Source organism: Balaenoptera borealis, assembly GCF_965194805.1.
Source record: "Balaenoptera borealis genome assembly, chromosome: 2".
NCBI lineage: Eukaryota > Metazoa > Chordata > Mammalia > Artiodactyla > Balaenopteridae > Balaenoptera > Balaenoptera borealis.
In genome coordinates this window covers 58,365,494-58,390,038 of record NC_138867.1, presented here as the reverse complement: position 1 = coordinate 58,390,038, position 24,545 = coordinate 58,365,494, and the positions used below count along the sequence as shown (strand labels likewise).

At 41.2% G+C, this 24,545-nt stretch overlaps 2 protein-coding genes across 24 annotated transcripts in view; one reads left to right on the top strand and one right to left on the bottom strand.

Moving 5' to 3' along the window:
- ZNF366 (zinc finger protein 366) overlaps positions 1–24,545 on the top strand; it is a 70,774-nt gene that overhangs the window by 16,789 nt on the left and 29,440 nt on the right. The window lies entirely within an intron of this gene.
- LOC309619267 (uncharacterized protein) overlaps positions 1–24,545 on the bottom strand; it is a 59,315-nt gene that overhangs the window by 23,921 nt on the left and 10,849 nt on the right. For 12 of the 23 annotated variants that reach the window (XR_014238839.1, XR_014238846.1, XR_014238847.1 and 9 more), the window contains 2 exons: positions 8,349–8,488; positions 6,590–7,172 (listed from right to left, as the gene is read on the bottom strand). The exons of 4 other annotated variants lie outside the window; for them this stretch is intronic. The gene's annotated coding sequence lies outside the window, so the exon portion shown is untranslated. 7 more of the 23 variants (XR_014238840.1, XR_014238845.1, XR_014238841.1 and 4 more) reach the window with 6 other exon arrangements.

Here is a 24,545-nt window from a genome sequence, read left to right as displayed (position 1 = left end):
CTTCCTCTTTCCTTCTCTTATGCTCGAAATTTTCAACAGTTTAGAGAACCACGGACCTAATGAATGCCTTCTAAATTGATCAATAAACATTTACCCTTTGAATAGGTCTCAAAGACATGGCTTTCTAGGGTAAATTTAGGTAGGAAATTTTTCCCTCCAATGTGTAGCTAAACACCCTAAAAAAAGTATTAGGTTGATGGCCTAATTCAATGAGTTGTTAATGATTAAGTCTAAGTGATTTGGCTAAAGCAGCAGCAGTGGCCCATTGGCTTCCCCTCTCAGACCCATGAAGCTACAGCCTGGATTGGGTAGAGGAAGGGAGAGGCCTCTTAAGAAGCCAGTGAGGAAAAAGCTAAAAGTTTGAGCTCTGACCATCTTCATCATTCTTACTGAAATGTCATAAAAGCAGGTACTAAGTAGATCAAGGACTCCACCTCCCTCCAGGACAGATAGCCTGTTAAAGGAGAGTCAGAACTGGATCCCCATGAAAGGTCTGTGCTCCCAGCTCTGTGATAGAGGCATGTTGCTGTCGGGTGGAGCATTCTCTGTGGTTGGAAATTTTCAGAGTTCACTGGTTTTACTTTCTGGCTGATTTCCTTGATAAGACACTTAGCTCCTTTCTCTTTTATAAATTTCAGAGAGGAGGTTCTCTTCCCATCATGGGAATTCCCAACTCTGCTCCACTCAAGGGCTCTCTCGTTTTCTTAAAGTGTATGAAGGAATACTTTTAAAAGTCTTAAAATGAAGATTATTTTCATTCTTCTCAAATTGAAAACAACCATCTGAAGAGCAGCATAGCTCAGGGCTGATAAAGAAGGGCTGGGAAGGATCACAAAGCAGAGAAATTTAAATTTAGTAAGGGAGGAAAGAACTAGCATTTATTTAGCACTTGCTATGTGCCATGCAGGTACATAGCAATAGTAACAACTATTAGGTATCTCGTTTTAGTCTTTCCCCAGATCCATGAAGTAGTGTATTAGTCAGGATAGACTAGGTAATGTTTCAGTGACGAGCACACTCTAAATCCCCACAGCTTAAAAAAATAAAGAAAAAAGAAAGAAAACAAGGATTTATATCTCCCTTCCATTACATATCCGTTTCGTAAATAAACAATGGCTTTGACCCAGGTCACCTTAGCTTTAGGACCTAGGTTGACAGAACAGCTATACTGGAAATGTTTCAGGTTGCTATGGTAGAGGGAAAGAAAATTATGGGAACCATGGACTGATTCTCAAAGATTCCACAAGGAAATGACATGTCACTTGTACTCGCATTTTGTTGGCCAAAGCAAGTCACATGGCCATGCCTACAAGTAAAGGGAATAGGGACGTGCAATCTGACTATGTGCTCAGAAGAAGAGCTAGAAATATTTGATAAAGTGTTATTATCCTGTTATTACAGTTAAGAAAAGGGAGGCTTAGGAAAGTTAGTAGGTGGGGGAGCTGGGATTCTGACTGTGTCCTGAGCTCTTTGCTCTTCTATAACAAGTGCATTCTACAGGCACGTTACATACATGGTGCTATACCTTATCTCCACATGCTGTGATGAGCTTAAGTATCCTTGGGGCTTGAGAGTATGTGCACCTCAGTGTGGACAGGTTAAAGCCAAATCCAAGTAATCGTGGCTTAGCCTTTATTTCACATATTTCCATTCTCTTTAAAGGTCTTCAACACGTTCAGTGTGAAATCAGTTTGTAATAGAAATTTCGTCCTTGAACACATGCCAGATTTTTCTTTTTAATCATAGTCTCAGGTATGATAAGTTTCCTTGCTTATTTCTTTTATTTGTTGAATAATGAGAAAAAGGCCACTCTGCCCTCAGTTTGGTAAGGCTGCTGCCTGGTGGATGTTCAAGATCCAGAGGAAAGGATCCCCAACTTCCCTCCATCACCTTCCAGACAGTCCCCAGAAAAAAACATTCCTTGCTCAAAGGCACAGTAAAATAACAAGACTGATTCTACCAGCCCTTAGAAAATCAATCCTGATATTTCACCTCCATGGAGCTCAGAGGAAGTGCCGTGTTATATCAGTTCTTCTTAGACTTTTCTAATCCAAGTACTGCTAATGGGAGAGAAAAATCTAGAAAAGAAATCCTAAGTAATCTGCTTAGGTAGAATTTCAGCCTTTAACCTGTCCTAATTTTTGCATTCTGCTCCATAACATATCCATATTGGTTTGCATTTTAAATGTTTTAAATTACTCACCACTAAAACTGATAAGCCAGAAAGATATTATACAACTTATTCTTTGGTTTTCTCCACCCATTGGAACTTGACTTCAAGCCTTCATAATCTATTAATGACAATATGCTTATCTCCTGAAAGTAGGTCCCAGAGAAACAGGGATAAGGGTAACTGTCAGGTTGGGGATATGGTGGGTTCCTCCTGGCAGCTGGAGTATCCCAGACCCAACAGAGAATAAAGACGAAGAAGAGGAGGAGGGGTAGGGGTTGGGGACAAAGAAGAAGAGGAACATGGAATGGTATCTGGAGACATGGAGGAGCTAGTACAGCCAAGAAAGAACTCCAAACATGGCCTTAAAAAAACACACAGAAAGAACTCAAAACTAATTGACTGATCATGACAGTTGCTAAATAACTACAATTTTTATTAGTTATATTTTCCTCAGCTATTAAAAAAGACAAAGTACTTTGTCCAAAGCACAGCTAGTCATGGCCTTAGGCAAATTAACCTTGCTGGGTTCTCAGCCATAAAGCATGAACTCGAATGCTGCTCAGCTTAATAGAGTGTAAAGTTTGCAAAACTCTTCGAAGGCAGAGAGTACAATTTAAGTATTACGTATTATTAAATAAAATGCCTATTTAGGAAAGGAACTCTCTATTAACGTTACCTTAACTTATTAACGTTACCTTAACTAGTAGTCAACACCCGGGAGAGCTCCTTGTCAAAATTTTTATGACAGAAGGGATCCAGGTGTCCATCACTTAAAATGGAAAATCAAAGAACAAAGAAACAAGCCCAGGCAGTAACGAATGGAATGCACCATTAAGGCATTGGCTTGGTTCAGAGATAGATTCCTGAGCTAAAGAAGGCCTCATTTACTGGAATGGAAAAATATAGGGCCAGGAAATTGCTCAGAGGTCTCTTGTCTTTTCCTGTGCACATGGAGATGCACTATGTGTTGGCTACTGTTTTGGATCAGAATCTCAGTTTTAGAAATAGCCTGAGTTGTGTCCTTGGAAAGGGAGACGGTTGTGTGGTATATTTGTGTGTGGTGGGGATGGAGGAGGGGGAGGTGGAGAGGATGTCGGGGGGAGCCATTTAGATGCTCTCTGGAACCATATTGCTTCCTTGGCCTCACAGACAGTTACCAGAACTGAGCTAGGACATTGGGCAGCTGACCTGGGCTTAGAGAGCCTCCAAGTCTCCTGAACTAGCTCTGAGGCAGAGCCAAGCTGGCCCTGCTGACAACACAGGCCAGTTCTGCCTGGTCACGCTGGATGGCTGGGTGCAAGCCTGCCTGTTTTTCAACAGACATTTATCCGGCAACAACCTCTTGATAGACAGTGTTTTAGGCACCTCTTGTTAGACAGTGTTTTAGGCACTTTAGAGAGATCTGATAGACAGATCTCTCTAAATGTAGAGATCTGAGAGGTATTTTGAAGGTAGAACTTGCTTTTAGATTGGCCATGAGTTAGGGGATATAACAGGAAACAGAAGACAAACATCCCTGTCCTCTTGGAGCCTGCATTCTAGTAGAGGGAAGTGGACAATGAATAAAATAAATAAGTTATATAATATGTTAGAAGACATGGAGAAAAATAAACAAGGGGGCTTCCCTAGTGGCGCAGTGGTTAAGAATCTGCCTGGCGGGGCTTCCCTGGTGGCGCAGTGGTTGAGAACCTGCCTGGTGGGTTCGAGCCCTGGTCTGGGAAGATCCCACATGCCGCGGAGCAACTGGGCCCGTGAGCCACAATTACTGAGCCTGTGCGTCTGGAGCCTGTGCTCCGCAACAAGAGAGGCTGTGATAGTGAGAGGCCCGCACACCGCGATGAAGAGTGGCGCCCGCTTGCCGCAACTAGAGAAAGCCCTCGCACAGAAAAGAAGACCCAACACAGCCATAAATTAATTAATTAATTAAAAAAAAAAAAAAAAGAATCTGCCTGGCAATGCAGGGGACACGGGTTCGAGCCCTGTACCGGGAAGATCCCACATGCCACGGAACAACTAAGCCCGTGCACCACAACTACTGAGCCTGTGCGCTAGAGCCTGTGCTCCACAACAAGAGAAGCCACCGCGATGAGAAGCCCACGCACCGCAACTAAGAGTAGCCCCTACTCTCCGCAACTAGAGAAAGCCTGTGTGCAGCAACGAAGACCCAACACAGCCAAAAAATAAATTAATTAAAAAAAAAAATGAATAAAACAAGGAAGGAGAAAGTATAGGGAGTGCAGGGGTGGGGAGCAGGGCGGGGTTAGGGTGGCCTCGTTGAAAAGGTGATATTGAACAAAAACTTGAAGGAGGTAAAGAGAGAATCATGTAGGTATCCAGAGGAAGGGCTGTCCAGGTAGAAAGGGCAGCAGGTGCAAAGGCCCTGAGGCGGGAGAAAGCCTGGTGTGTGTGAGAAAACCCAGAGGTCATTGGGATTGGAGTGGAGTAAGCCAGGGAGAGTGTGGTAGGGTATGAGGTCAGTGGGGTAACGACATCATGGAGATACTTGCAGACCACAGGGTGGATTCTGGCTGTACTCTAAAATAGAAGATTGTTGGAGAGTTTTAGGCAGGAGAGTGAGAAGATCTGACTTACACTTTAATATAATCAGTTTGACTATTGTGTTGAGTAGGCTACAAGGAGCCAAATGTGGAAGTAAGGAGAAGAGTTAAGAGGCTATTATAAAACAATTTTCCATTATTTCAGAGTAAAGCTCAAAGTTCCTAGAAGAAACCTGTGGCTTGGACCACAGTAGAGGCAGTGGAGGTGGTGAGAAGTGGCTGGATTATGGATAGACACTGAAAATAGAGCTCATAGAATTTGCTAATCCATAACTGGGGTACTCAGGTAGTCTGTCCAGGAATAAGTTAACGAGCTGTGAAGGAATGGTGATGAGGGGTGTTCCTCTCCACTCAAGAGTAGTAAAGAAAGAAGAGCCAGGATTCTGTTTTTTTTTTAATTTATTTATTTTTGGCTGCGTTGGGTCTTTTTTGCTGTGCGCGGGCTTTCTCTAGTTGCGGCGAGCAGGGGCTACCTCTCATTGTGGCGCACAGGCTTCTCATTGCAGTGGCTTCTCTTGTTGTGGAGTACGGGCTCTAGGTGCACAGGCTTCAGTAGTTGCAGCACGCAGGCTTCAGTAGTTGTGGCTCACGGGCTCTTGAGCGCAGGCTCAGTAGTTATGAGCTCTCAACCACTGAGCCACCAGGGAAGCCCAAGACAGGATTCTTGTTGGTACAACCACCTCACCTTTCTTCCTTTGTCCTTCCTGTTAATTGAGGGCCTATTATGTGCCAGGAACTGTGCTGGGATACAATAGTGAATGTGAACTAATGGGATCACTGCAATTATGGAGCAAACAATTTACAAAGGGAGTTAGACATTAAGTGAATAATCACACAAATAAGTGAAAATGACCACTCTGATCTGTGCTGAGTGTTGAAATTAGTATGCCTGCCCTGGTCAGGAAGTGCTGAGGAAGGGATGCTTTGAACTGGATCTGAATAAATATGTATTGATTAGATAAAGGTAGATGGAGGGAAGGGAAGAGTTTTCAGGCAATAGGAATGACATGTATGGAGATTCTGAAAGGAGGGGCAGCACGGTATGGATGAGGAACTGAGAGAAGGCCAATATGAGTAAAATGCAGAGAGCTTGGGGAACATGGTCAAGATGCAGCCGAAGAAATGGATCAGACCATGCTGGGCTTGAAGGCCATGTTCAGATTTTGAATTTTATCCTGAAATAAATGGGAAGCTACTGGAGGCCTTCAAGGAGGGGAATGACATGGTCATATGTGCTCTCTGAGAAGCCACTGCACTGCTTCGTGGAGAATGGATTACAAGAGTGGAGTAAGAATGGTGTGGAAGACTAATTATGAGACAAACGCCGCAGCTAAGGTGAGATCGTGGTTGCTTGGACCAGGCAGTTGGTTGGGGAGGTCACGATGAGGATAAATGTAGAGATCTGAGAGGTATTTTGAAAGTAGAACTTGCTTTTAGATTGGCCATGAGGGTTGATGGAGGGAGAGTTCAAGAATAATTCCTAGTGCTTTGTTTAAAATACTTGCACAAGTAGATGTATGACTCTCCTACTTGTAGAACTCACCTACTTATATTAGGCAACGCCATGGGAAGTTAGAAGTTTTATTTTTCTACAAATATTTAAAAATAAGATTTACTGTAGGGTGGTTTAGTTAGTTTCCAGCCTTAGTGGTAAGAGATGGATAGGATAGGTGACCTCCCCCAGCCCTCTCCAGCCCCAAGGCCTGGTTGTGTAATGAGTTGATGGAATCCTGCCTGGATCAAAAACACAATCTTTAAACCAGCATTGTCCAATAGAAACATAATAGAATGTAAGACACAAATGTAATTTTATATTTTCTAGTAACCATATGAAAAAAGTTAAAAGAAACAGGTGAACTTAATTTGAACAAATCTATTTTATTTAACCCAATAACTCCAAAATGTTATTTTAACATTAATCAATAAAATAACAGTTAATGAGATATTTTACTTTTCCTTTGCCAAATTTTTGAAATCCAGCATATACTTTACATGCATAGCATGTCTCAAATCAGATTAGTCATATCTCATGTGCTCATGAGCCACGTGTGGCTGATGAGCACTGAATAGGACAGCACAGCTCTAAACCATCAAAGCAGCGACACAGACCTTAAATCCATGCACAAAGCCCTGGAAATAGAGGTCCTTCTAAAACAACTTTAAAAACAAAATAAGTAATATCTTAAATAGAGCCTCTTAAATTTTAAAATTGAATACTTTGTCGTTAATTAGCTGTGTGAATTTGAGGAAGTCAGTTTACTCCTCTGTGCCTCAGCTTACAACAAGGAAGTGTGGTGGAGCTGGATAATGTGTAACAACCTTTTCAGTCTCAACACTCAGTGACACCAGGTTAAGAAAGTCCAAGTAGTTCTTCCTTCTCTTCATTATCAGAGCTCCCAAAAGGATCTTTCTTTTCAACCTTTCAAACTCTTCTATGATATCTGAAAGGTGGAAAACGGGCTAGTTTACTAGTAAACTGACACAATTCCAAGAATGTTTTTCATTCCAAGGCAAAAAATTGGATTTTCTGGTGAAATTTGAATACTGATTGGATATTTAATGATTAAGGAAACTACTGATTTATTTTAGATATTACATATAGTATTGTAGCTATGTTTTAAGAAAAAAGTGCTTATATTTAAGAGATACATCCTAAAATAGGTATAGATGGAATAATAAGATGTCATGGATCTACTTCAAAATCATCCTAGTTGGGAGGTAAGGGAGTGAGTAGGTATAGGTGGAATAAGCTTGGTCATAATGGAAACTTGGTATGAGACATGGGGATTCATTATATTATCCTCTTTACTTTTATAGTTTGATTTTTCCACAATAAAAAGTTTTTTTAAAAGATAGATTTCCAAACTTTCTTAGGTTCTACTACTGGTAGGATTTTCAAATGTTCCCCTTAAATACTGTGTATCCTTTACAGTACAGATGTAAACGCCTGCTTCAGCTTTGAGAACACACCATTCTTATTTAATACTGCAGCAGAACGAAGCCCCAGGCACAAAATTCCCATCATAGTTTAAATATGTCTGGTGGTTTTAGTAGTAATGTGACCTTGCCCTCTTGTCCTTCCCTTTAGTATGGGTTTTGGATCAATATTTATAAGCAAAAGGCTGTGCCCCCTGTGTGTCAGGGAGAGCCCCAGACTCTGCCCAAGCCATAGAGGGGCTCAGGGAGCATAGTGATATAAACACATAGGCAAAGCACATTGCAAATCCAGAACAGTGCAGATGCTTGAACCATAGGCATAAAGATTTACTTCTTGTTGGCACCATGGAGGCCATATGCTGCAGAGGTAGGTAGGGGCAGAGGAGCAACTCAGAGGGAGTGTGACCTCAAAGGTCACAAGGCCCACCGGCTGGGACGCACAAGGGAATGTGTGAGTATAGGTCACTTGTTGCCCTGGGTTGCCAGGGCATTGTCTAAATTTCTGGTGTAATGCCCTCTCTAAGTTCAGTGAAAGATTTCTGGCCTCCTCCTCTCCCCCTTGCCCTCTTGAACATAATGATGGTGGATGAGTCTGGAGTCTACCTCCAAGTTTCTGCCAAGACATTGTCTGGAGCTGAATAGTAAACTAAGAACACAGGACTATCTTACAGGGCCAATACCTTCAGGCTCCCTTGCCTTACAAGCTGGATCTTCTGGCTTCCCCACCTTTGGGTGTTTGACCTCTCACCAAGAATTACAGAGCAGGCACTCATCATTTTCTCTCCCCAAGATAACTGCTAATGTCTACATAAAACATTGTCTACAAAGAAAGAGAACAGCACTCAGTCTGAGAATGTTTTCCTTTTGCATTTTCATCAGCCAAAGTAGTATTGATTTTAGGGTACCAACATATGGCATGAATGTTAATTTTAAGGAAAATCTGGTACACTCAACGTGCTGAACCATGCTACTTTCTATACACATGATATTTGGCTTCCGTGGTGGCAATACAGCACCAGATTTTCTTAAATGTCAGGCATTTTAAGAAGTGGTTCCTCCGAATTTAAAATTACAGACACACAAAATAAATGGAAATGCTATGGAGATGTTTTTAAATAAAATAAATTTGACCCCGGGGGAAAACAAAGCAACAACTGACCAGAGACCATGATAGACCATTGGTTGATCATCAAACATCAGCAGAGTGCTGTTTTAACTTCTATGCAATATGTTGTAATCCACACTGATTTAGGCAGATGATAATCTGTAAAGAATGTCCAAATATTTGGGGTGGAAGGAGGCTTGATGGTTCTTCTTGAGGATTCTTCCTGTCTATTGACAGAACTCACCTATGCTACTTAAATCGCGTGAGCAGGTGAGAATTACTAGCGGAAACGATTCCCTCTGAGTCTCTGCATACTCCAGCTCTCAGCAGTCCTCATGGTCAGAACAGTACAGTACTAAAATATGTTGAGCCTGGAGCTCTAAACTTGTTCTCACCAAGTTTCCCTTGCCCACTTTGGTTTATCAAGTTCACCCCAAGTTCTAACCTGACTCTCTCAAGTCCATTGGCTCATTTTCATCTACATACTCTTGGGGATACTTTTCTAGGTCATCATCCACATCATAGATAAAGTGCTTGTTTCAAGTTTGCTTTGTCTCTGCTTATGAGTCTCAGTCCAGATTTCCAATTATTTGCATATCCCTATAATAAGGAGAGATTGAATGGTGTAGTTCCCAATACATTGATAAAACAGTGCAGGGGGAGGAGGAAATTGGGAGTGACACAAAACCTTACATGGACCAGTATAAAGTCAAGGTCATCAGTGGGAAGGTAATATATGAACTGAGATTCCAAACACTTAGGCTCTAGAACTTTAAAAGTCTCATATCCTCCCTGTGCCTTTGTCAGATGGAAACATTAATAAAATCTGAACAAGATAATGCCTGAAACCCTCTCCCAAAGCTTAAAACATTCTCTAATTAATTCTATTCACCTTATGGGATTTTTTTGTGGGGACTAAATGTAATAACGTGTATGAAAGTATTTGAGAAAGTTGAGAATTATCTCAGTATAAGTTACCACAAAATCACAAAATAATTCTCTCAATAAACCTGGATTTGTTTTTTATTCCTATTACAATACTGAGCCAAGTTTAGGAGATTATTTAATTTCAAGGGGAAAATGAAAGGCTCTATAGAAGGTAAAAAGATGCATTTAAAGAAATGGATAATTTAAGAATAAGTTAGGTTGACCCTCCCAGAAATCAATTTAGTGATACGTGTTAAGACCTGAAAATTCATATCTTTTTTTTTATTGGAGTACAGTTGCTTTACAATGTTGTGTTAGTTTCTGCTGTACAACGAAGTGAACCAGCTATATGTATACATATATCCCCCCACTCTTGGGCCTCCCTGCCCCCATCCCACCCGTCTAGGTCACCACAGAGCACTGAGCTGAGCTCCCTGTGCTATACAGCAGGTTCCCACTAGCTATCTATTTTACACGTGGTAGTGTATATATGTCAATGCTACTCTCCCAATTCATCCCACCCTCCCCTTCCCCCCATGTCCACATGTCCGAAATTCATATCTTTTGACTCGGTAATTCTATTTCTAGAAAATCTAATCTAAGGAAATGATAGACACTCAACCAAGATTTACGTACAAAGTTGTCTACTACAGAGTTAATTGTATATTGCATAGAGGTATATAGTAAATAATCAGTGTTGTAAAAGAAAATGTATTCATGCATAGAGGTATATAGTAAATAATCAGTGTTGTAAAAGAAAATGTATTCATGCATAGTAAAAGACTTGAAAGAAACAAACCAAAATATTAACACAGTTACTCTTGGTGGTGGTATTATTGATTATTTTCATTTTCTTTTTTTTTTAAATTTATTTATTTTTGGCTGCGTTGGGTCTTGCTGCACGCGGGCTTTCTCTAGTTGTAGTGAGTGGGCTTCTCATTGTGGTGGCTTCTCTTGTTTCGGGGCACCACGGGCTCTAGGCGCACAGGCTTAGTTGTGGCTCTCGGGCTGTAGAGCGCAGGCTCAGTAGCTGTGGCGCACGGGCTTAGCTGCTCCGCGGCATGTGGGATCTTCCCAGACCAGGGATCGAACCCGTGTCCCCTGCATCGGCAGGCACATTCTTAACCACTGCACCACCACCATTAAGAATTTAAACATTGCAGTATTAAATTGTAAAATGGTAATGAATTTATATTATTTAAAGGTTATTAAAAATAAAGTGTGTAGAGTTGCTCATCTTAATCTAATTCTGGTGCCAACTCATTTTGTCTTTTAATCCATCTTGATCAATAGCCAGCTTATCTCAACTGCTTTCATGACTTTCTCCCAGTTTTTCTGCTAACCACGACACTGTATGGGCTTTGTATTATGCCTGTCATTTGCCAGCAGCCTAGATAGGGCCAAGAGAGCTGAGTCACCTGTCAATTTTAAGGTGTCCACATATGGTGCTCACTCCTTCTTTGAATATCCCACACACTCTTCACATGAAGTTCAGAAAACATGAATTGGCCCAGGACTCGTTTCTTCTAGAATAAGATATACCAAGGGTCACTCTTACATTGTGGTTTGCTTGATTCTCCCTAAGAAGTTCTAAGGCAGGAACGTTCTCCACTCATGTTGAATTTCCCGTCAATCCCTACAGAATAGCTGAAACTCAAAGATTTTCGAAATTATAGGCAATTCCCTAACCTCTAGATTGGATTTGTTCATATTTTTGTTATCATTAAATGGACCCAAATGAGCTACCTCTTACCAGGTGAGACCCTCAGTAGAAAGGTGCTTACTTCTGTCTTAAGTTAGCCTCACCAGTTCTTCAACCAGGACAAATGAAGATGAACACTTGAAAGGGGCCATTTCTCAAGTGCCCCATTAAATGATGTTATCAAATGCACTCTTTTTATAAGAAAGAGAAGGTTAATGATCTAACAGAATCAGCCTATTATTGGAGGGGGCGAGGGGAGTCAGCCTGTTGTTGGTAATGGAGGGGGAGAGGGAGAGAGAGAGAGAGAGAATGCGAGAGAGCGATTGAGATCATCAAAACCAATCATTCCCAACCACTCAAAGTCAAAAAGCTCCAAAGGACAGAAAATAGGCTTTGGGAAAGCACTCAAAAGAACTCTTTCTTTTGCTAACCCTTCCAAGGAAACATCTTTACCCAGAATCTTCTAGATTTGGTCTTGTAGCATTCAGATTCTCTTGACAGGCCCATCAGTACCTTAATTGGCTTTTCCTCACCACCTCATCGATTTGTCACACAATTCTTATTCAATTTAGATCCAGCTATTTCTGCACACTTTTACATTGATTTAGAAAATGTCCTTCACACTAGTTTCAGTCTCTACTCATGAAATGTCATTTGCATTAAGATGACTTAGTTTCATGATTTTGCCTTAGATGGAGTCTCAGGCCTTATATACTTCATTCCAGACACTGTTGCAAAACAAGAGTTTAAGAGGCTGCTTCCTCCCTAAACATATCTGCTTCTTTCTCCCTTTGTCAAAATTCTCAGAGTTGAAATCCTGGCTATGTTTGTATCTGTGGTTTTCATAAGTTTTAAATCTGACATTCAGTCCAATCATCATCTCCAATATCATTCTCTCCAGTCATCCAAATTGTCTCAGACAGGTGTAGGTTTATACAGAGAGATTACACACACCCATGTGAGTGCACACACGCACACACACACACAATTTAAATATGCCAGTGTAATTCTGTATGTTTTGTCTAAACATTTCCTTTATTGATGCTTCCATAAGAATTGGATATCTGGTGTTACTTCAAACTAGGCAAAAAGTTTTTTATAATTTGTCTTTAGAATTGGTCTTGTGCATTGCCTTTTGATGGCTTTTTCCCCGTTTTCCACTTTAAGTTGTCACTTTTGTGATTGATTTGTAGAAGATCTTGGATACCGAGTAATACTAGTTCTGTGTCCTGTGTTGCAAATATTTTTCCAGTTTGCCTTTTCCTTTTGAATGTTATGTGATTTTTGACATACAGACATTTTTTTCCTAATATAATCAAGCTATTCCACTTTTCTAGTTTCTAACTTTCAGCCAAGAGTTTTGAAAAGTCACAGGTTTGAGGCAAAGACCCATGAAAGCCGTCTCACACCATGTTCCTTACCACATCGTTGAAACAACTGGGCAGGGGTTAGAGCTGGGAGAAAGGGTTGGATTTATACGTATCCTGAGGAGAAAGAGCCCTTTTTGAAACTAGAGGAATAGAAGTAGGAGGAAGGTCCCTTGGGAGGAAGGCGGTGTGGGGAGAGATGGTGACGACACTTATGAGTGCCTTCGTAAGAGTCATTTATGTGAATAGAAATTGGATGACAATTCTGTTAGTTTTCCAAGTTCCTGAGCTTTGGGCTGACTTCAGGGGATTTTAGGGGGCCAATTCCTCTCCACACTTGGGCAATCTGAATGATTCAGTGGCCCAGAGTCCCCTGGGGGCAGGGGAACCCTCTCAGTAGCCAGCAGTGTGGTGAGGGGGTGAAAGCTGCTGCCTCACCGCAACTCTGACCAGTCCTCTGGCACATGCCACCATGGCACCTTGGCAGAGTTCCACGCTTTGCAAGGATCTTTCACGTACTCTACCTCGCTTGACTATCTTAGCAACTATGTCAAGCAAGTAGGATACACCAAGTTTCCTATCCTCATTTTTACAGAGTAGAAGCAAACAGAATTTCAAATTGAACTGACTTTCCAAACTCATTCAATGATTGAGTTATGAAGTGAGGTGAGGCGTGCAGTCCACTGCAAAGGGGCATTGTAGCCAATCGGAAGGTGTACCGGCAAAGAAACTGGGCACGTCTGGGGTGAAATGCTCAGCCACTTACTCGCTCTCTGACCTCAGGCAAGTAACTTCCCTTCTGAGCTTCTATTTCTCACCTATAAAATGGAATAATGGTGCCTGTCTTGCAGGATTGATGTGGGGATTAAATGATACAGTGCTCCATCTTCTTCAGTTCTTTTATCTTGTTGACGTTGTGTGTTTTTGAGGGCCTCCTTGAAGCCTGTATGGAAAGAGTGGTATATAGACATTCTGAGGACATGGAGAGCATGAAGAGCCTCTGCACAGGGCCTGGCACAGAGCGGATGCTGCGAAACCCAGCTCCTCTCCCACCGTGCCAGCTTATAAGCTCCCGAGAGCTAAGATGCACACGGAGGCTCTCCTCTGAAGAGTCTTGGTTGGCTTATAATCCCACTCATCCAGAAGCTCTTTCCTATAACATTTAGAGTATTGCTGGCATTAAAGAATATGACTTATTAAAAAATCACAATTATTTGCTCAGTAGGTCATTGTGTAAGTAGGCTCAATGACTAATACGTAAATGTAAAAGATCTTGAAAGAGGATTATTGAAATAAAAGAGTCCAGCAACAGGCCTCAAAACAGAGCTTAGCATCTTGGCTAAGAGCAGGAGTGAGCAAACTACTGCCCCAGGGCCAAATCCAGCCCACCACCTGCTTTTTTTTTTTTTTTTTAACATCTTTACTGGAGTATAATTGGTTTACAATGATGTGTTAGTTTCTGCTTTATAACAAAGTGAATCAGCTATACATATACATATATCCCCATATCTCCTCCCTCTTGCATCTCCCTCCCACCCTCCCTATCCCACTCCTCTAGGTGGTCACAAAGCACTGAGCTGATCTCTCTGTGCTACGCGGCTGCTTCCCACTAGCTCTCTATTTTCCATTTGGTAGTGTATATATGTCCATGCCACTTTGTCCCAGCTTACCCTTCCCACTCCCCGTGTCCTCAAGTCCATTCTCTGCATCTGCCTCTTTATTCCTGTCCTGCACCTAGGTTCTTCAGAACCTTTTTTTTTAGGTTCCATATATATGTGTTAGCATACGGTATTTGTTTTTCTCTTTCTGACTTACTTCACTCTGTATGACAGACTCTAGGTCCATCCACCTCACTACAAATAACTCAATTTCATTTCTTTTTATGGCTGAGTAATATTCCATTGTATATATGTGCCACATCTTCTTTATCCCTTCATCTGTTGATGGACACTTAGGTTGCTTCCATGTCCTGGCTATTGTAAACAGAGCTGCAATGAACATTGTGGTACATGACTCTTTTTTTAAAATTTTATTTATTTTTTATTTATTTATATTTGGCTGCGTTGGGTCTTTGTTGCTGCGCATGGGCTTTCTCTAGTTGCAGCAAGCGGGGGTTACTCTTCATTGCGGTGTGTGGTCTTCTCATTACGGTGGCTTCTCTTGTTGTGGAGCACGGGCTCTAGGCACACAGGCTTCAGTAGTTGTGGCTCGCAGGCTTCAGTAGTTGTGGCTCATGGGCTCTAGAGTGCAGGCTCAGTAGTTGTGGCACATGGGCTTAGTTGCTCCACGGCATGTGGGATCTTCCTGAACCAGGGCTTGAACCTGTGTCCTCTGTGTTGGCAGGCGGATTCTTAACCACTGCTCCACCAGGGAAGTCCAACTCTTTTTGAATTATGGTTTTCTCAGGGTATATGCCCAGTAGTGGGATTGCTGGGTCATATGGTAGTTCTATTTTTAGTTTTTTAAGGAACCTCCATACTGTTCTCCATAGTGGCTGTATCAATTTACATTCCCACCAACAGTGTATGAGGGTTCCCTTTTCTCCACACCCTCTCCAGCATTTATTGTTTGTAGATTTTTTGATGATGGCCATTCTGACTGGTGTGAGGTGATACCTCATTGTAGTTTTGATTTGCATTTCCCTAATGATTAGTGATGTTGAGCATTCTTTCATGTGTTTGTTGGCAATCTGTATATCTTCTTTGGAGAAATGTCTACTTAGGTCGTCTGCCCATTTTTGGATTGGGTTGTTTGCTTTTTTGATATTGAGCTGCATGAGCTGCTTGTAAATTTTGGAGATTAATCCTTTGTCAGTTGCTTCATTTGCAAATATTTCTCCCATTCTGAGGGTTGTCTTTTCGTCTTGTTTATGGTTTCCTTTGCTGTGCAAAAGCTTTTAAGTTTCACTAGGTCCCATTTGTTTATTTTTGTTTTATTTCCATTTCTCTAGGAGGTGGGTCAAAAAGGATCTTGCTGTGATTTATGTCATAGAGTGTTCTGCCTATGTTTTCCTCTAAGAGTTTTATAGTGTCTGGCCTTACATTTAGGTTTTTAATATATTTTGAGTTTATTTTTGTGTATGGTGTTAGGGAGTGTTCTAATTCCATTCTTTTACATGTAGCTGTCCAGTTTTCCCAGCAACACTTATTGAAGAGGCTGTCTTTCCCCCATTATATATTCTTTTTTTTTTTTTAAAGGTAAAGCTATTTTAATTATTTATTTATTTATTTATGGCTGTGTTGGGTCTTTGTTTCTGTGCGAGGGCTTTCTCCAGTTGTGGCAAGTGGGGGCCACTCTTCATCGCCGTGCGCGGGCCTCTCACTATTGCGGCCTCTCTTGTTGCGGAGCACAGGCTCCAGACGCGCAGGCTCAGTAATTGTGGCTCACGGGCCTAGTTGCTCTGAGGCATGTGGGATCTTCCCAGACCAAGGCTCGAACCCATGTCGCCTGCATTGGCAGATTCTCAACCACTGCACCACCAGGGAAGCCCTCCATTGTATATTCTTGCCTCCTTTATCAAAAATAAGGTGACCATATGTGCATGGGTTTATCTCTGGGCTTTCTATCCTGTTCCACTGATCTATATTTCTGTTTTTGTGCCAGTACCATACTGTCTTGATTACTGTAGCTTTGTAATATAGTCTGAAGTCAGGGAGTCTGATTTCTCCAGCTCCGTTTTTCTTTCTCAAGATTGCTTTGGCTATCCAGAGTCTTTTGTGTTTCCATACAAATTGCGAAATTTTTTGTTCTAGTTCTGTGTAAAATGCCAGTGGTAGTTTGATAGGGATTGCATTAAATCTGTAGATTGCTTTGGGTAGTATAGTCATTTTCACAATGTTGACTCTTCCAATCCAAGAACATGGTATATCTCTCCATCTGTTTGTATCATCTTTAATTTCTTTTATCAGTGTCTTATAGTTTTCTGCATACAGGTCTTTTGTCTCCTTAAGTAGGTTTATTCCTAGGTATTTTATTCCTTTTGTTGCAATGGTAAATGGGAGTGTTTTCTTAATTTCTCTTTCATATTTTTCATCATTAGTGTATAGGAATGCAAGAGATTTCTGTGCATTAATTTTGTATCCTGCTACTTTACCAAATTCCTTGATTAGCTCTAGTGGTTTTCTGGTAGCATCTTTAGGATTCTCTATGTATAGTATCATGTCATCTGTAAACAGTGACAGTTTTACTTCTTCTTTTCCGATTTGGATTCCTTTTATTTCTTTTTCTTCTCTGATTGCTGTGGCTAAAACTTCCAAAACTATGTTGAATACTAGTGGTGAGAGTGGACATCCTTGCCTTGTTCCTGATCTTAGAGGAAATGGTTTCAGTTTTTCAACATTGAGAACGATGTTGGCTGCCACCACCTGCTTTTGTTTTAAAGGATTTTTTTCAAATACACAATACAGTAGCCTTTAAAATTTAATTTCATAATTTTAAATTTTATTTATTTTTTTAACTTTTCTTCCAGTTTTATTGAGATATAGTTCTCTCTCTCTCTCTCCCATTTATATACCTATCTCCAGTAAAGTTTTACTGGAACACAGCCACTCCCATTTGTTCACATGGTGACTATAGCTGCTTTCGTTACAACAGCAGGGTTGAGTAGTTGCAATGGAGTCTGTAGGCTTCACAAAGCCAAAAAAATTTACTCTTTGACACTTTACAGTAAAAGTGTGCCAACCCCTGGCTACGAGCTACTACTTCCAGGCTATGTGACCTTACACGAATTATTTATACTCACTATGCCTCAAATTCCTTATCTATAAAATAGGGATAATGATAGTAGTGATTGAACAAGATAATCTATGTAAAATCCTTGCATACGGTGAGTCCTCAGTTAACAATAGCTATCATTATTAATACTTAAACCATTGATTTACAGCAAAGCTCCTTGGGTAAAACACTCACCCAGACTCAGGAACAAAAACCTGTGTGTTTACCCTAGTTTCAAAGGTCCCCCATGCAGATATCAACAGCAGCTAAAATAGTCACCCTTTCTTGGCACAATCATGTTTTCTTAAGATCAGACATTTCAATGCCATTAGCTCAGCTTCCAGGATATTAAAAGCATACTCTACCTTTTCTCCACACTTACTGTGGACATTTGGATCAGTGTCATTGAATATTTTCCAATTGTCTGTGTACCCTATCTGGGAGAGGGGGAATTGAATGAAGCATTTTGTTGGAATTAAACGTCAAGAGTACCAGCTGCTTCCTTCTGAAATTATGAGCTAGATATTCCAAAAGGTGTGAACCACAAATCAAAGTACAAGGGAAGATTTTACATCTAGTTGTTTACTGTTAGAAAACTAAAAAAAAATTTTTTTTTAAAGAAAATCAACCTTGACAAATAGCATTGAAAGCCATTAAGGAAGCTGAAAAAATAGCCGTTCCACTTGTCTCCTAAATATAGTGGGAAATGCTTTCTCAGTGTAAAGAAGAAGTCTTATCCTACAGTTCAATCAGCATATGGAGGTGATTTCCAGGAGAGAAGTGAAAAAAAAAAAAAATCCCACAGCTCAACCTTTCAGAAGTATCATAATCATGTGGGGAGAAAATCGTCTCATACCTCTTCCTTATTGTCAATCTTTGCAGGTTAAAAGAGCCAAGAAGAGCCATCCCTGTGGTGGGGGGTTGAGGGTGGGTGCAAATCTCCAGCTCAGCTTCTTGCAAGGTGGCTAGGCAGGGCCCTGGGGTGGGTTGGTGGCCTGGGAGGAGGAAAAGGGGTCAGGAGGGTTCTCCAGTCTAGGACTTGTATGTGTGCAAATAGGGCACTGTGGTGCCCTCCCTCTCACCAGGTGCAGCATGACCTCTCCAGGATGCTTTCCTTTGTGGATTACCTGGACCCCAAAGTGGCCACTGCCATGGGCTATGCTTCATCAACTCAGCCTTGGCATAGAGGAGAATTTTCTCCTCACCCTCACACCCCATCACTAGGAGCCTGGGCGGGAGGCGGAAAGGCAGGGATGACTGCAAGTCACAGGGATTCTTCCATCAGAATCCCTCCTTTACCGCCACCCTCATGCCCGCTCGTGCTTCCCTAATTGTGTAGGCTCTGTATCGAGCACCTCCCTAAACTAGTTCTTAACCTTGAATGGCCATGAGAATCAACTACAGAGCTCTTAAAAAACACCAATGCCTTACCTGGAGCCCCACCCCCAGAGATCCTGATGTAACACAGGTCTGGGGAGGGGTCTAGGCATTGCATTGATTTTGGGTGTGTATGTGTGGGGGCGTGTTACATGTTTAAGACTTCCCAAATGAACCTAATGTGTCAGCCTACTATGTGCCAGGCACTCTTCTAGGTGGGTAAAACAGTGAAGAGCATAGGCAAGGTACCTGGTCTCACAAAGCTTATGGTCCAGTGGGGCAAGACAGACAATAAATAAATGAATGGCCAAGATATATTCTAATAGTGCTGCCAGGAAAGTAAAGCTGGGACTGTGAAAGAGAGGTGGAAGATGGGGAGATCTGTAACGTTAGATTACATAACTTTAGATTGACTTAGGTTGTTTTCATACCTTGGCTATTGTGAATTATGCTGCAGCAAACATGGGAGTACAGATACCTCTTTGAGATAATAGTTTTGTTTTCTTTGGATATGTACCCAGCAGTGGAACTGCTGAATTGCATGGTAGTTCTACTTTTAATTTCTTAGGGAATCTCCAGGGCTCCATGAGATGACACAGTAGGATTTATCTTCTTGGGAGAGATAATTGGGCATAAGAGTAGGGAAAAAAGTTTCCAGAAAGAGGCTGAATCTAAGTTCAGTCTGGAAGAAGAGGTGGGTCAATAGAAAGAATATTCCTGGATGACCAACCAGTCTAAGTAAGGGAAAAGAGGTAGGAATTAGTTTGCCCCATGTAGAGAATAGTGAAGGCCTGGTCTCAACTGGGGTTGAGAGAATTTTAGAGAAAAGGGGAATTGAACTGGACCTGCTTATAAAGGACTTTGAAGGTCAGGGAGCGATGTTTACATTTGATTTGCTCTGTGTATCAGATGGGGAATGTGTTTAGTTACAAACCACAGAAATCTGAATACATTTTCTTAAGCAAGTAAAGGATTCATTTGCTCAGAAAGCAAGAAGACTAGCACCAAGTGGGTTCAAGAGTTCCACAATGACACTTTCCCTCTTCCCTTCTGCCATAATTTGTGGAAGGCATTGTCATTAACTTTATTGCTTCACGGTTCCAATATGACTGCTCCACCTCCAGCTTCATAACCACATTTCAGGCAGAAAAAAGAGACAGGAAAGGATAAAGTGGGTGGTTTCTGCATTAGGAACGCAAAGGCTTTCTCAGGTATTCCTAGCAGTCTTCTGCTTACATCTGTTTTGGCCAGAACTGTGGCACAAGGTACCCTAACTGAAAGAATGTCTGGGAAGGTTAGTGTTTTTGCTGGGCACATTGTCACCACAAGCAAAATCAGGGTTCCATTTCTCAAGGAACGGGGAATGGATATTGGAGCAGCAATTAGCAATCTCTACACACGATGTACAGCATCTCAACACACGATTGTTGTAGGATCCTGAACAGAGAGTTGTCTTAGGAAAAGTGATGAATTTTCAGGGAATTCCCTGGCGGTCCAGTGGTTAGGACTCTGAGCTCCTACTGCAAGGGGCCTTGGTTCAACCCCTGGTCGGGGAACTAAGATCCCGCAAGTGTGCAGTGCAGCCAAAAATATATTGAAAAGTGATGAATTTTCAGAAGATGGAATTGGCATTGGTATTCAAGGGATTTGGAAGGAAGGAGAAGGAAGATCTGGAAGAGTGGATGGAAACTGTTGAAAGTAACCCTGCAGTGATGTGGTGGGCACTTGAACTAGAATACTAGGTATGGGAATGGGAAGAAGGTGAGAAGCTAATAGTCATGTCCAAGGAACAATGAACAGGATTTTGTAAAGACCATCCAAGAATGAATGGTCAAGATGGAAGGTGTGGACAAACTGACTTCTTGATCCTTTTTCCTATGTAGAAAGTTAACATTTGGGGTGGATGAGACAGAACTTATTAGAAAGGAGAAATTGATAAAGAAAAATCCCAGAATCAGAGACATGTTGAAGCAATAACAAGTCCTAGAGTATATTACATTATATATTATTACATATAAAAACAGAATGAAGTCATTTTAAGACTAGAAAATTATTGCGATTTGAAAATGTATCACTTAAAAATGTTGGTAAGTACCAGTCATTGTACAAGTCAGCGAAGACACAGAAAAGTCTGGGAATTAGTCCCGACCGCAAGGGGACCACAGTGTGTTGTGGAGGCAGATGGCTGCAATACTCCGGGCGGAGGCTACATCAGGAGCGTGGGTACAGACTCGGGGGCTGAGAGGAAGGAGGGACTAATCCCATCTGAGGGCTGGAGCATGCTTTGCGCTTTGACATTTTATGATTCTGCAGTGGCATAAATAGGATCATACTTTTATCCTTAGCTACCTTGAGGCCCGGGGGGAGGACCTGACATTGCCCCCAATCCAACAATCTCATCCTTAGCGTCTTAGTGTTCCCTCTCAGCATTGGGGAAGGAGCCAAGGAAAAACTCAGGGGTGGGTAGAATGGAGAAACTGGATTAGTCATATTTGCAGTGTGATTCTGTAATTACTGTGAATCTTCAAGTCAGACTCATCTTTATCTTAACTTCCAAGGTTGAATGTAGTTTATTTGTGACTTATACACACCTGACTTTCTTCATGCGGTCTTTGTGGTTGCTTATACTTATTTCCTTGTTGATATAAGCCTGGGTCATAAAGCTGCATGCCCAAAGTATAAAGCAGGGTAAACTCTGCCAGGGGCAGAAAAATGGAGAGTCCAAAGAAATGCTTCAAGAGAATTGTTCAGCATTCAAAAGGAAGGGGATTTCAAGACTAATTTTGTCTGAATGTTTGCTGTTTGAAAGACAATATGCATTTTTATATTTTAAATGCAAGTATTTGAATAGCTAAGGCAGTCAGAGTGTACAAAAATTTAAGTTGAAAGGGTATACATTTAAAAGTCTCCTCTCTGCCCAGGGAGCTGTACAACTGAGCAGCACCTTCCTACAGACTCTGATGGGACTGGTCCCCCCTAAAGTGGGTAACCTGGCTGCCAGATAGACTCCCAAGCCTTCCACCCTGAGCCATACAGTCTTGTAATATTACAAGATTCCTGTGTTTCTTGCCAAAAATAGGTTATGGGTACAAGCACATGAGGAGATAAGTCTATATGTTTTGTAAGTATATATATTTTCCAGGAATGATTTTAGTGGGCAGAATCAATAGAAAAATCAACATAAAGCAGATCAGTGAGAAGATCTTGAACTAAAAAGTATAAGGGATAAAAAGAAGAGTAATTATTCATCAGAAGGCAGAAAAAGAACAGGAATCCTACCCATGTAAAAATAAAAAGAAAGGGTGAGGTCACAGATCCATCTGCCCATTAGGATGGGTGTTTCCACAAAGCTAATGAGCATTTGCCAGGAGAGCATGGGGCACTTGCAGTTGTTGAGTAAGTGAGAGAAATGGTGCTGGCCTGCCCCCCTGGGATATTGTTTGCTAGAACGTGGGCATGTTGTGCTCTACGGTGACACGTTCCCTGGGAGTTTCAGCGGCATTTGATCACTGTGTCCTTGGGCATTTGCAGAGCCCTCCCACAATCATTCATATTACTTCAGTGTAATAAGACATTCCATCTTCCAGGTCAAAGGAATACAGCACATACTGGCCAAAGATTCTGAGCCAGGATAAAGCAGAGGGGGCCATGTTTTCTGAAAAGCACAACCCTAGTCATTGCTACACATTCACTAAACCCCTCTCCTCACTGGAGATGTTCTTGGCAGTTTATTGATGTGAAGTTGGCTCAGGATGAATTGGGACAGGCCAAGTAAAGCAGTTATTCCTTCTTTCATGTAACACAAAATTCTGCTTGGGATCACGGAGCAAGAGCAAGCTAGAACGTGGCATTTGTCAAATAAATTCCCAAGTAATGATTAGATCCCAACAATAGATAAGGCAATAGGCAAGTTTCTGACTTTCTACCAGATTCTGTTAGAAATATAAGCTACCCACCCACACAGAAAGGTGACTAGCAGCACGGGACCCAGTCAATGAGTGGAACATCAAACAAATGTGATAGACTTCAGAGAAGTGAGGACTTTTCTTCCAGTTCTGGTGGAATGGAAAGTTTCACCTCTAAGTCTCCATAAAGCCACCAGTCGGTGAGGTTCTTTCCACCTCCTGCCCTGTAGAAACTTGGGACAGTCTGGCTAATATAGTCAGTGAAAGGTATCAGAGAAAGAAGGCAGCTGGCTGCTCAGGTAGACTTCATGGGGTAGCAGCTCCTGGTGGGGCTGCCATGAATCAGGATTTGGTCAGTGGGTTTGGAGATTCATGAGTTCCATTTTGTAAGAGCACTCAGTTAATCAGTCTCAGGGTAAATGATTCATTCATAAGAGTGATCTATGGACCTAACTGTCAATATCAACCTATTAATTGACAAGGGGTAGGAGTATATTTTCTAGTCACCAGAATGATCTTATCCACTAATAGCCAACTACTTTACGTTCAAAGGGTGTTGGAGGAATTAAAGATTATTTGCTGAACATCCAAGAAGGGCCAAAGATTAGAAGACCTTGAAGTATAACTTAATGCACAATCCCTGCCTCACAATGTTCTTGTTGAATAGAATACATGCAAAAAAAAAAAAAAAAAAAGCTAGTATCTGCCATATATAAAGTCTCCCCTTTGGATAGAGCAGGAATTTAGATCATCAAATTATTAAAACCCAGTACCCCTCTTTATATACCATATGCATATTATTGGATGCATTCCAAAGATATGAATTGATTAGAGAGTAGAATCTGGTCACCTTAACTGTTGTTGGATATTTCCCATATATCCTCAATTACTCCTTTTATAATGTACAGAGTAACATTTGTTGTATGCTTCTTTTATATTTTTTAACTTATTTTGAGTTTATATACAGTAAAATTCATTTTTTGAGTTCTATTTGAGTTGTGTAACCACTACCACAATCATGATACAAAAGAGTTTTTTACTCCCCTCCCCACAAAAATATTGCCTTGAGTGACATTTTTAAATAGGTTCCTTCCACAGATGGCTAACCTCATCTATTATGTGTTGATTCTTACTACTTTTGCTTGCCAGATGTCATATTTTCTGGTATTATCTACCAATTCTAAGGCCCACCAGACCATGTATGCAGTCATCCTCAGAGACAGACAAAATGAAGCTTTTGAACATGCATGTGTTTATTTGCTTGGCTAGGAGTGGGTGTATCAAGTTTACTTGATCTGTGAACATAAAACAACAACAACAAAATTGAGATATATTCTAAGGACATTACTCTAAAGAAATTAGGAGAAAAATTCTAACATTCCAGTTGGAGCTCCATCCCCAAGAGATATATTAGCTCTGAGAGATGGGAGAGAGAACTGCTAAGTCATATCTCCAATTCATTTCCTTCCTTTAAATGGGTCATGAGGGCAGTGATAACCCCAACATGCTAGCAACTGTTCCAGGGCTCAAGTAATTATATTTATCCCTGCTTTTCAGAAACTAGACCTAGGCATTAAGCACTTTCCTAAATGAAACCCATATCCATTTAACCTATGCAAGTTAGTAGCTGAATTTCTTGTTGCTGTCTTAATAAGGGCTCTTTACAAAATATATCTCTATCTATATGTAAATGGTATATATGCATGCTCATTATGGACAATTTAAACAATGGAAAACTAAACTTGACTTTATGTTATGTCTTGGTGGTATTTAGGAACTTA